This window comes from Acartia tonsa, chromosome 13 (assembly GCF_053477335.1).
Source record: "Acartia tonsa isolate MP-2025a chromosome 13, ASM5347733v1, whole genome shotgun sequence".
Lineage (NCBI taxonomy): Eukaryota > Metazoa > Arthropoda > Copepoda > Calanoida > Acartiidae > Acartia > Acartia tonsa.
In genome coordinates, this window is record NC_137272.1 from 33,324,042 (window position 1) to 33,337,748 (window position 13,707).

Genomic DNA, 13,707 nt, shown 5'->3' on the forward strand with positions numbered 1-13,707 from the left:
TCAATACGATACGATACATGATTTTTCAGTAAGGCTTAAAACTAGTTTTACACCACCGGATATTTATCGGTTTGGAAGCCATACTGGAATACTAAAATGTGAAACAGCTGAGCTGTAAAATAATATTCGCAGAAGTTGAAGGTAAAGAATAAATCTCCGCTGTTTAATGTGTGCTACATGCAAAATAAGATGATCAACAACTGGCCTCCACTATTTGTATGTTTTATTCTAAAACGACCAAGCTAATATTGCTTGATTCACTTCCACAAGAGGTGCGATAGATGATGAAGATTTTTTTTTCTTTGAAATATATTTCGTTATGAAGCAGCAGTTGTTACAAATTTAAGCTGGGGTGAAAGCTTTTCAATGGTAAATAAATGTAAAAGTATAAATGTATAACCCAGACAACTATCTGGTCCCTGTCTTGGGGAACTTTTTCGTCTTCTGCCTTCTGCTCTTTTGTAGCGACTTGGCTGTCTTTATATTTAGGACACCATTGGCTGATATTCAGATGTCCAATGGAAGGTTGGCACAGGGTTCACAGGGGTGGGGACATATATTTAACCCCTTTCTCACTCTATAATTTTACTATAATGGTTAGAGGAAAGAAAGAAAGAAAGAACTTATTTGTGGGACAAAAAGTATAGGTTATTATGACTAGGTAATGGTCATTACAAAATTTACCCCCTTAACAAAAAGTATAGAATATTATGACCTAGCAATGGTTAGTTAAAAATATACCCCCTTGACAAAAAGTATAGAATATTATGACCTAGCAATGGTCAATGCAAAATATTCCTCCTTGACAAAAAGTATAGAATATTATGACCTAGCAATGGTCAATGCAAAATATACCTCCTTGACAAAAAGTATAGAATATTATGACTTAGCAATGGTCAATGCAAAATATTCCTCCTTGACAAAAAGTATAGAATATTATGACCTAGCAATGGTCAATGCAAAATATTCCTCCTTGACAAAAAAGTATAGAATATTATGACCCAGTGATGGTCTGTATAAAATATACCTCCTTGACAAAAAGTATAGAATATTATGACCTAGCAATGGTCAATGCAAAATATACCTCATTGACAAAAAGCATAGAATATTATGACCCAATGAGGGTCTGTATAAAATATACCTCCGTGACAAAAAGTATAGAATATTATGACCCAGTGATGGTCTGTTTAAAATATACCTCCTTGACAAAAAGTATAGAATATTATGACCTAGCAATGGTCAGTGCGAAATATACCTCATTGACAAAAAGTATAGAATGTTATGACCTAGTATTGGTCAGTTCAAAATATACCTTCTCGACAAAAAAGTATAGAATATTATGACCCAATGTTGGTCAGTACAAAATATACCTCCTTGACAAAAAGTATATAATGTTATGACCCAGTGTTGGTCAGTGCAAAATGTTATGATTCTGAATATTGTTAATTTAATATTTTCTTCTTCCTACTTTTTTAACACGTAGCTTTTCTGTAGTTTGTTTGCCTGTCTGTATGTCAGTCAGTCCGTTTTACAAAATTATAATCAGAATAAGATTATAATTGTGATTATAATATATTTAAGCAATGCTTTTAAAGAATAGTTATTTATCGCATCGTTTTATAGACAGCTTTCCCCTTATATTAAAATGAAATATTTTGAGATTAAAGCCAGTTTTGTTAGCACCGAGGGGCCGAAGTCCAAAAACTGGTATTAATTTTATGATTTATTTTAATGTTCGTCGAAAATTGTCTGTAATATGATGCTATACTTGGTTTTTCGTTATGGCTTAGAACTGGTATTAATCCAGCGAATATTAATCGGTTTTTCATACTGTAAAATATTTTATTGGTGATTTGGGGAGGGGAGTCATTGATGAAAATAAGATTGTAATAATAATAGCTGCAAAATAATTTTTAGTGAAGATACAGTAGCTATGGACGAAACTAGAAAAAGTGTCTGACTCTGATTATGACGTAAAAACAAAATTAGCCAATGAGAGGCCACTATAAATTTTACCATTGGTCAATTACAGTGTATACTAGCCTCTCATTGGCATTTTTTTACGTCATAATCAGAGTCAGACACTTTTACTAGGTTCGCTATGGACAATTTGCGTTCCTGTAGAAATATTTCTTCCGGTTTTGACCATACGTTCTTGCTATAACCATATATTTTGGAGAAATATATTTGCGGTGGTCATTTAATACCACATAGTTTAACATGCATAAAGGTTTATTTAACTAGGGGGAGGGGGGGGGGGGTAGGCCAATTTAAAAAGTTGTGAAACGCATCGTATTATAGATACTTTTCCGCGGATAGTAAAAAATATATGGTTTATTCTATTTTTATTAACCTCGAGGGGCGAAGGCACGGATCAATAAAATAGGGATTCTATGTTTTTTTTTATTATTAGTACAAATTCTTTATGATATGAGGCGACACGTGATTCTTCAGTTTGACTTAAAACCGGTTCTAATCCAGTGGTTATGAATCCCATTCTGAGCTAAATTTGAATTATATTATCATGAATTATCTCATATGTCTTATTTGAGTAATTTAAAGACCTGTTTATGGGCCAAGGCATTTACTATTATAAGCCGCTATGTTGTTTTAAGAGAGCTATATCCGATGAAGAAATAGGTAACAGAAAAAATATTAAACCATCATAATTTTCAAATGAAATAGCCTAAAACTCTCCTAGGAAATATGTTAATCATCTCTAAATCTATTAAAATATATAAATCATCATGATTAGAGCTACATGATTGAATAACAAATTATAAATAAAACAAGGATGACAACATCTATAAAAGCTAAGCTCTGAAACGGTAGGACAAACGAACATTAACACTTGTAGAGTATCAGAACTGTATAATCAGAATATTGATGTATAAAATCGAAACAAATTGTGAGTGAATTTGTTGAAAAACTGCTTAAATACAGGATATTGTTTAAGGACACACCTACATTATTAGGACTTGATTATAGAGATCCTTGGCTTCTAACATTGTACTTTGTAGGAATCAGTATTTTAAAAATCAGATCAATCGGATAATTTTATCACATAAAAATTTGTTGTTAAAAAAGTAAAAAATTAACGTACGGACTTTCTTGAAACGATTATAGAGTTGCTACGCTTTCTAAATCGCAAAGTTTGGAAGATAGGACAATTCTAACCCAAGAGCTAACTGTCTATGACGTACGGACGAACCAACCCTAATTATAGAAAAGCTTCGCTTAAAAAAAGTATTGGGCTTAAGGTGAGGGTGGGGGCCGTCAATCATCGGTTAGAGATATTAAACCAATTTTGCTGTTTCAACACTTTTTTAAATTTGTTGTTTTTTTTGCCTAGAAACATATTTAAATGGCAGACAAGATATATAACACATTTTTTATTCGCATTCTAAGTCAAAGCAATTGTAGGACACTTTATGTCTGTTGTGTCCTTCCTTAACCATAAAATATCGGGGGTGGGGGGGGGGGGGCAAAAAGCTACCCATCTATTTTCTCGACTCTCACTTCTATCTTTTACAAACACAAAAATGTATCAAGAAAAAAACTGATGGGGGGGGGGTGGCGGAGGGTGGTATGAACTCCCACCCCGATCATTTGGGGTTAATAGTTAGATGGATCATAGTTTTTTTTATCGCATCTTATTTTATACAGCTTTTTGAAGAATTTTAAGATACAAAACAAATTTTGTTAGCCCTGAGGGGCTGAAGGTCTAGTTTAGCAAACCTAGTATTAATTTTATGATTTTTATTTTAATTTTCGATGAAAATTGTATGTAATACGATGCAATACATAATTTTTTAGTATGGCCGAGAACCGGTTCTATTCCAGCGGTTTCAAAGCCATACTGGAAAAGTTTTTGTTTTGTTAAATTAAAACACGATCTTATATTCTCTTCCTTGCGTTTTTTTATTAAAATTTGGGATTAGAAGTAAATTAAATACATTCTGCATAGGAAATTAATTTTAATGTTTCGTACATTTATTTAAATTAATATGTAAACTAAAATAAAAATATCATTTTAGTTTAATTATATAACAATAATTATTATTACGTTACCGCATGTAGTTTATTTTTAGTAGCGAAGCTACTCTATAAATTCCTTTGTCCGTATGACCGTATGTACATTAAGAGATATAAGTTTTCCGGAATTTTAATGTAGGGAGTAGATTTGAAATCTGCATCAAATTTTAAGGATTTTTTATAAAATTCGTTTTTTGTAAAATTCTTTATCTAAAAGCGGAAATACATTTTAAGTAAATTAATTTTGACCAATAGGATAGGTGGATTTTAAACTACCTGCGCTCTAATTGGTTGAATGATGTACGACATCCAATCAGAGCGCAGATTTTTTAAATCCACCAATCACGGATGCCAAAATTAATTAACTTAATTTGTATTTCCGCTTTTAGATAAAGAATTATACAAAAAACGAATTTTATAAAAAATCCTTAAAATTTGATGCAGATTTCAAATCTACTCCCTACATTACAATTCCGGAAAACTTATATCTCTTAATGTACATCCGTTCGTCTTTTTGTTCGTCTGTATGTTGCGTAAAAGTATCTTTCTACGATACCTCGCAATGTTACGTAGGAGTCTCTATACTTAAAATAATAATTTCGATTTATTATTATTTATCTTATTATTATGGTGGTACCCTCCCCCAAAATAGTTATAAACCTTCCCGGGACCTATGAGAAGTTACCCTGTTAAGGAGAACCCGATCGGTTCAGCGGTTAGCGAGACCCTTCGGTACAAACAAACACACAAACACACAGACACACAAACATCCTGTTACTTTATTATAAGGATAGGAAGCTTCACTGTAAATTATAACCATAGCGGTTAACAAGATCCTAAGACACATACACACACACATAAACAGACAGATAAACAAACAGTCAGACTGACAGACATCCCATTACTTTCACACAAGAATAAATTGCCATACTTTGACTTTGGCTGTTATGAACACATTGTTTCTTGTTTATTAACCAACTAGTTAAATTTAATCATGCATATAAATAATGTATGAACGAATAAACTCAGGAAGGGAGGGGTCATTGAGCTGTTTAATACACTAGTCCCCAAATTCTTATAATAATATTTTCATGCTTAACAACCTTGGGTACTTTTATTGAATTCTGATTGGTTGATTCATTAGGTGGATTGTACAAACGTTTCAACCAATAAATGTAATCTACAAAAAGGGTAATTTTGTCTTTCATCATTGGGGATGTACATCAATCTATCGGCCATTGTCTTATCCCTTTATCTTACAGTATTCAAAGTACATTTTTTTAAACGGTAGTTTTTTTGGAGTTAAAGTAAATATGTAATGCGTTGGTTTCCCTGAAAGTGCTTAGTCAAGCACAGAAAGCCCTTCTTTCCTTGTTAGATTTGAAGCACTTTATAGTGCCTATAAAAAATCACCAAATAAGGCCAATACACAGACTAAATTACCAAAAGTAGGACAGTATACATTTTAATTGACAAATGGTAGGACAGTTTGACGTCATTTTTTATAGGCATTATATAGCTTTGGTAGTTTTTTGTGTTGCGTTTCATATTTAGGCCAAGATAAGCCAACCCCCATTACTTAAAAAATTTAATCATTGTATTGTATTTTATTTTAGGGATCTAAAGGGATAAGACAATAGCCTATAATTTGATGTACATCCCCAGAGATGATACACAAAATTATCCCTTCTGTAGATTAAAAATAGTGGTTGAAACGTTTGAACACTCAACTTAATAAACAAACCAATAAAAATTCACTAAATGGTCCTAAAGTTGTTAAGCTAACGAATCAGAAAACTTTACTATATACTTATATGGGAACTAGTGTAATAAACAGCCGATTGTCCCCTCTCTCTCTCTGTTATTATAGATTAGCCACCAAAAAATATGTTTGATTAAGCTAAGATGACTATTTTTGAAGAAGCTAATTTTATCAAACAAAAGATTTTTTTCCTTAATAATGTAAATAATTAATCATTAATAATTACCTTATTGGGCTAGTGTACAATAATCTTAGTAGCGAGGCTTCTATATAAATAGAAATGTCCGTCTGTCTGTCCGTGTGTAACGTTTTGGGGGAAACGTGATTTGTTTTAGTAGCAAAGGTACTTTCACTTAGTTAAGTTTTGTTTAATTATAGTTCTTCTTTGTCTTTTTATTTTCTTTTTTTTATCCTCCTATTTTATTTTTGAATATTTTTCTATCTTGATTTATTTTAAATCTTACCAAAGCTAAGGGTTAATATAACCTTTAAATAGATGTTTATTCTTCATTTTTTAAAGTTTCGCTTCTTTTGAAGCCATCAACCCTGTTATAACTTTAATATTGGTTTTCATAAGGACATTTTTCAAGGGTTCTTTGATTAAAATATCTATCTATCAACCTATGTATCTGTTCTCTGTCTATTTGTCTATCTATTTGTCTGTCTATTTGTCTATCTATCTATCTATCTATCTAACCATGAAATGACTAAAATATATATTTCCGGAAAAGTAGATTCCAAATGATATATTTATAGATTTTCGGACAGACGGACAAACATACGTTGTTCTGCTTTGAAGATGATTAAAGTCCCTCAACAGATTATGACGTCATACGATAGAATAGCCAACGAGAGGCCAGTATACTCTGTAATTGGCCAATGGTAAAATATATACTGGCCTTTCAGTGGTTATTTTATCGTATGATGTCATAATCTGTTGAGAGACTTTCATCATCTTCTTCTGCTTTATAATTCAAACATTCGTTTATTTTAGGATCTTTTCTACATTGGACCTTTTTATGGAAATACTTTAACACAAATTGATAGGTATTTTTTTAATAAAGTTTTAAAACAATAGAACAATTTTATATGGATAAGTCAATTCTATTATTGTATGTCTGAAATATAATTGTCAGATAGTCTGGATATCAGGCTTCAAATAACATTAAAATTAAAATAACCTCACAAAATACAAAATACCTCTCTTTAAATTTGTCAATCGGGAATCTTTTATTTGAGAGATCGAGAGGGGACATTGGGTTTTTTTATTACACTTGGCCCCAAATTTTATAATACAGTTTTTTATACGTTGGCTTATTAACCTTGGGCACTTTCATTGAATTTTGGTTAATTTATAAAGATTAGTGTTCAATTGTTTCGACCAATAATTTAATCTAAAGAAGAGGTAATTTTGTGCATCATCATTGGGGATGTACATCAATTCATCGGCCATTGTCTTATTATTTAGAGCCCTGGTTTTTCTACAATTTATTTTTTTAGGTTAATAATGTTTGACGCGGATTTGTTTGTGAAGAAGGATTTATCATATCTTGACTCTTATTTTGATTCTATGAACAGGTTAGTTAATGTCTATCTATCTTTGTCTGTCTATCTATCTATCTATTTATCCATGTCTATCTATCTATTTCTCCTTGTCTATCTATCTATCTATTTGTTTGTGAAGAAGGATTTATCATATCTTGACTCTTATTTTGATTCTATGAACAGGTTAGAAAATATCCATCTATCTATCTGTGACTATCTATCTATCTATCCATGTCAATCTATCTATTTCTCCTTGTCTATCTATCTATCTATTTGTTTGTGAAGAAAGATTTATCATATCTTGACTCTTATTTTGATTCTATGAACAGGTTAGTAAATATCCATCTATCTATCTGTGACTATCTATCTATCCTTGTCTATATATTTATCATATCTTGATTCTTATTTGATTCAATGAACAGGTTAGTTATTGTCTATCTATCTATCCATGTCTATCTATCTATCCTTGTCTATCTATCTATCTATTTGTTTGTGAAAAAAGATTTATCATATCTTGACTCTTATTTTGATTCTAAGAACAGGTTAGAAAATGTCTATCTAACTATATATCCTTGTCTATCTATCTATCTATCTATCTATCTATCTATCTATCTATCTATCTACCTCTCTATCTATCTATCTATATATCTATCTATCTATCTATCTATCTATCTATCTATCTATCTATCTATCTATCTATCTATCTATCTATCTATCTATCTATCTATCTATCTATCTATCTATCTATCTAGTAAATGGATATAGAATTGCACCAAAACATAAAGATATACATTAAAAAATGAATTGGTACATTTTTAGACACCCTGGCTATATTTTTTGTTTGTTTTTTATTATACGTTGGCTTAACAACTTTGGGGACTAGTATTGAATTTTATTGGTTAATCTATAAAGCTAAGTGTCCAAACGTAACGTCACAACCACTTAAATAATCTACAGAACGGGTTATTTTATGTATTACCATTGCATTGTAAAACAATTCATCGGCCATAGTCTTATTTAGACACTGTGAACATCCATATGGGGAGTGCAGTCATTTCCGCATATCACATTATTTCTATATTTTAAAGCGCTGGAAAGTGTCATGTGTGACGGACAAACCCCAAACTGTCCCAGTTTTGAGCAAGACGATTCCTGTGACGTCATATAAAAAGGGAGGGGGGGGGGGGAGAAAATCTCTTCCCTTTTCTCCCATCTCTTTTGAAGAGATTTTCTTACCCCCATCCCTTTTTCTTTCCCGAAACGTATATGACGTAACTGGAATCGTCTTCCTTAAAACTGGGACAGTTTGGGGTTTGTCTGTGTGACGTCATAAAAATACGTCCAGCGCTTTTATTTTTTCCTAAATTCACCCTTATATAAAAGTAACAGGATGTCTGTTTGTGTGTATTTTAATACCTCACTAACCGCAGAACCCATATGGTTCTCCTTTACAGTGAAGCTTCTTATAAAAGCAGGGAAGGTTCTTAACTATTTTGGAGTGGGTACCTACAACCTCCCAAGATTAATCGGCCCTAGAAAAATTAAAAGTCTATTTCCCCTTCATTCAAGTGCCCCTAGAGGACTGTTGTTGATGTTCTGGCTATTTAAAAATATGAATTATTTGCAGAAGTGAATGTACACCTCCATATGCAAGCATAATGTAAAGTATCACAGAGAAATGCATAAATTAACCCAGTAGGTTTTTTTCTAAAACTTAACTTAACCTAACATTGTAAACACAGCTTTTACTTTTAATTTACTTTTCAACCACTAATTGTAATCTACAGAAAAGGGTAATTTTGTGTATCATCATTGGAAATGTACATCAATTTATCGGCCATTGTCTTATCCCTGTGATACCTGATACCTAGATACCTGAGAACCATATGCGTACATAGTGACATGTGTTTAGACCTCCTTAAAATATGATTATTTGAGGTCCCTAAAATTTCACCCCCCCCCCCTCCCATGGCAAAACCCTGTGCACACCACTGGATGTAAAAACGATCAGTTAAGCCTCCGTTTACCTCTGGAAATATGCGTAACCATCCCAGAGAACATATGTGAATATTTCTCTTTGCGTCAGTCTATCTCTGTTTGTGTGCGTAATGCATCAGTGTGTGTGTGTGCGTCAGGTTGTGCGTGAGAAAGGGAAGGGGGCAGGGGGAAAGGAAGGCGAAATATTCATGTAAAGTGAGGTTTAACAAGCATATAAATGACCAAAATTTTTTCGTTTAGCCTAAATGTGAGTAATGAAATACTTAAATAGTTATTAATCGCATCGTATTGTAAACAGCTTTCCGCGGATATCAAATGTACAATTATAAGATTAATACTAGTTTTGTTTGCACCGAGATGTACAAGTCCTGGGCTAACAAAACTGGTTTTAGTATTATGATTGTACATTTTTCTGAACGTATAAAACTGGATATAATACGATACGATACAGGTTTTTTTTAGTATGGCTTAGATCCGTTTCTAATCTAGCGGATAATCATCGGTTTTGAGATAATACTGGAAAGTAGATTATCACTGATGGGTATTCGCGCGGCTGAAAGCGTGGATGAATTCAGATTTGCTGGCTGCGGCTTGGAGTAACTGATTCTTACATAAAGCCGCCAAGATTTCTTGGTTGCCTGCTATGTACTGTATCACGGGTTTTGAGGTGAAGGACCAATAGTCTAGCCTTAAGTTGACAAGTTGACTGTTCAGTCCAGGCTATTTTTCTACTCTTCCAAATCTCTTTGTAAATAACAAATACAAGTACTAAACATACAAAGTCTTCCAATTTCGCCAGTAAACCCGCAAAGAATATCTACATTAAGAATTAAGATCCTGCAGGGCTTTTTGGGACATTACCTAATCTAGTCTTACTAAAAATGGAATGGAAAAGAGGGGGGTGTTATGTTGTTTAAATAAAAGAGGAATTATACCCAACTCCATAATAGTTCATATTGTAAACTGTACTTTCCTCAAAAACAAGCAAAGGTCTACTTTTGACAGAAACCTGCAAAAAAATGAAAAAAAGTCGTTTAAGTAGTTGATTTCAGGGAGGGAGGGGCCATTGGACTATAAATTACACTGGTACCCAACAAGTTTATATATTAGTTTGCTTTGTGTACTAGAATTTTGATTGGTTGGTTCCAAACTACTAATGTCAAAACTGTTCAACCAATAATCGGAACCTAGAGAAATAGTTCTTTGTTTATAATCATTTGGGAAGCATAATGTATAATATATCGTCCATTGTCTTATCTCTTTAGATCCCTGGGTTTATAATGGCTTTTTAACCATTAAAAGTGTTGGTTTACATAAAGTATTTCACCAAATAAAAACACATTAGTGTAAAGAAGATTCGCTTTGTGAAATATATTTGATGTAACCAGAATTCATATTAAATAAATGTCCTTCTTAAAATTCTTTACCCTCCCTTCCTCTTATTTTACCTCAACAAGCCGAGCACCCCCTTTTGTTCTTACAAAAATTGTGAATTGAAATATTTAGGTGCTTTCCTTTAAAAAGCCTAGTCGAGGACAGAACCCCCACTTTTTTTTTTGAAATTAGCACATAGGAGTAGAGTAGGTTTTCGTTTGTTGGTTATTATTTCACTTTAGGATAGGTTATTTTGGGTAGTTCTGAAGGGTTAGAGTATCACAAGACTAGGCTCCCCGCACAGGTTTAGGCCTAGAAAAAAACTAACACCCCCAAAGTTTTCAATTTATTTAAGATTGTAGGTTATAGAGGGGGGGGGGGGGATGGTCCGTGCTCTACAGGTATTTTAAGTGAAAAGCACCAAATATTTAGTTCAAGAATATCTTTAGACTCTTTCCTTTTTTCTTCCCAATCTCTGATTATTTCCCTTTTCTTTCCCATTACTCCTGTCTTCTCTTTCCCCTAACTGCCCCTTCCCTTTTCTCTTTTCAACTCACTTACTTCCCCTTCTCTGTCTGCATGTGTGTAACTCCGGGAGTAGAGTTTGTGTGTGTGTGAGTGTGTGTGTAATATCTTCCAAGCAATTAGTTTACGCTACAAGATCCGCCAAACTGACGCATTATTCACACAATCTCCTCCCGTACACTGTGAGGCCATATTTGTCCAGCGACGTTTTGGCTGACGCAATTTTTCGGTGCTTGAACAAATCACTGTTTGGCCATTTTTGATCTTTTATTGGTTTCATAGAATTCACTATGGAGACGTTCAAATGAAGCTTGCAAATCCTTACCCCTTTTTCAACATTTTTTGTATGATATAATTATTAAAACAGACATGTTAGGATTATCATATTGATTTCAAACTTTGCATGATAATTCCTATGACAGTTAGGTACAGTTTTAAAAGCGTAGTACCTCTATAATTGTTATCAGAAAGTCCATATGTCCTTTTAAAATATGCTGGATTTTTAACATCTTGACAACATTTTTATGATTATTTATCTATTCTATTATCCTATATTTTGCAACAAATTTACGTACAATTTTGTTTAGACTTAGAAATTAATGATTAATTAAGTTCTGACACTATACAATAATCCTTCCAAGTTCCAACTTGTTTCGATTTTATGGATGTTATCAACCTTGTTCCTTCTATTTTTACCTTATACAGGGTGGGCCAGATAAATCCGGACTTTTTCTTATTTTTAAACAAATGAACATAAAATCGTCAATTTTAAAGATTTTATTGAATTTTAAAAACTGGGAAGTAAACTAGGTATATGACTATTAAATTATTCAATAAAATCGCCGCCAGTCTCCATCACCGCCTTGACCCGCCCCCTAAACCGCCCCCCAACCCTGGTCACCATGTCCCTGTCCAAGATGGCAAAGTTCTGCTTGATAGTGGCAATGAGGGAGGTCTTTGTGGTATAGGCGCGTCTATTGGTTCATGCTTTAATGGCGCTCCAGGCCCATAAGTCAATTGTATGAAGATCGGGGCTGCTGGGAGGCCACATCTCCTTAGGGACGTGAGTAACCGCAGGATCCAGATATACCCATCTTTCAAGATACCATTCGACACGGCGGCTCTCATTTTGGCCACAATTAAGCTAGAACAACGTTTTATACCTTTTTGGAAATGGCATGAAGATTAAGCTATGGTTATCATCGTAACACATAGTCTAATACGATTTTTAAGGTTCCAAATGGGCCCATGTAGTCGAGAACCGAGAAATTTTCAAGATTTTTTTACATTTTTGACACCCTAAAATCTGCCACGTTTCACTTTGCCGGAGTACTACGGCCAAAGCAGATGGGATAGAGCGCTCTAGTCTTTTCTAGTGTCTTCTTTAAGTATCTAACAGTATATCCAGCAAGTTTCATAAGTCTATCTCAGCTACAGATGGTCTGAGATTAGATTTAGTGGGCCCATATTGAGAATCTAGGGTAAACTAGCGCTCATTTCGAATCTGCCATGTTGAACATAAGCGCTGCCAGTACACGTCCTCCATCCTCCAAAATTTTTTATGGGCAAAAAGGTAATGACCTAAGCTTTTTATAGTGTGGTCAAACGTCCTGATTGGTCAAGTAGTTTTGGAGCTATGGCCTTGTGAAAAAAGTCCGGATTTATGTGGCCCACCCTGTATCTAGTTTTATTACTTGAAAGAATTGTTCTACTTGCAGAAAAAATACAAATTTTCTTTTTTACACATATCTCTAAAAATAAGTTTTGCCCAACTGATACTGTTTATACTGTTAAGTCTAGTATATTCAGGAATCTAAAGGGATAAGATAATGTCCAATAAATTGATGTACATCCCCCCAATGATGATACACAAAATTATACCTTCTGTAGAATACAATTAGCAATTGAAATGTCCAGACTAACAACTTAATAAACAAATTAATCCAAATAAAAGTTCCCAAAGCTGTTAAGCCAACCAATAAGAAAACCTTGCTATAAAACTATGAGGACTAGTGTAATATACAGCCCAATATCCCCCTGCTACCTGAGTATATTTCATGAATGTTTGTATTGATCTTGAATTAATGATTGCATCTAAATGCACAATCCTGTCTTGTTATGCTTGCTATCCATATTAATGACAAGATTAAATCAAGAGTGAGAGGGGACTATGGGCTGTTTATTACGCCAGTCCCAAAAGTTTTAGCATAATGTTTTCTTATTTGTTGGCTTAACAACTTTGGGGACTGGATTGATTGGTTTATTAAGTTGTTAGTCCAGATATTTCAACTGAATTTTGTTTGGTTGATTCATTAAGTTAAATGTTTAACATTTTAATCAAAAAATCTAATTTACAGAAGGGGTGATTTTGTGTATTATTGTTGAGGATGTATATCAATTTATCAGCCAATGTCTTATCCCTTTAGATTCTTGAGACAAAACATTGTTTTATATGAATTTTTGGTACA

At 33.3% G+C, this 13,707-nt stretch overlaps 1 protein-coding gene across 1 annotated transcript in view; it reads left to right on the forward strand.

The window, feature by feature from the left end:
* Nucleotides 1-227: 227 nt before the first annotated feature.
* LOC145334937 (uncharacterized) overlaps nt 228-13,707 on the forward strand; it is a 46,490-nt gene continuing 33,010 nt past the window's right edge. The window contains exon 1 of the mRNA XM_080180575.1: nt 228-272. The gene's annotated coding sequence lies outside the window, so the exon portion shown is untranslated. The remainder of the gene's footprint in view (nt 273-13,707) is intronic.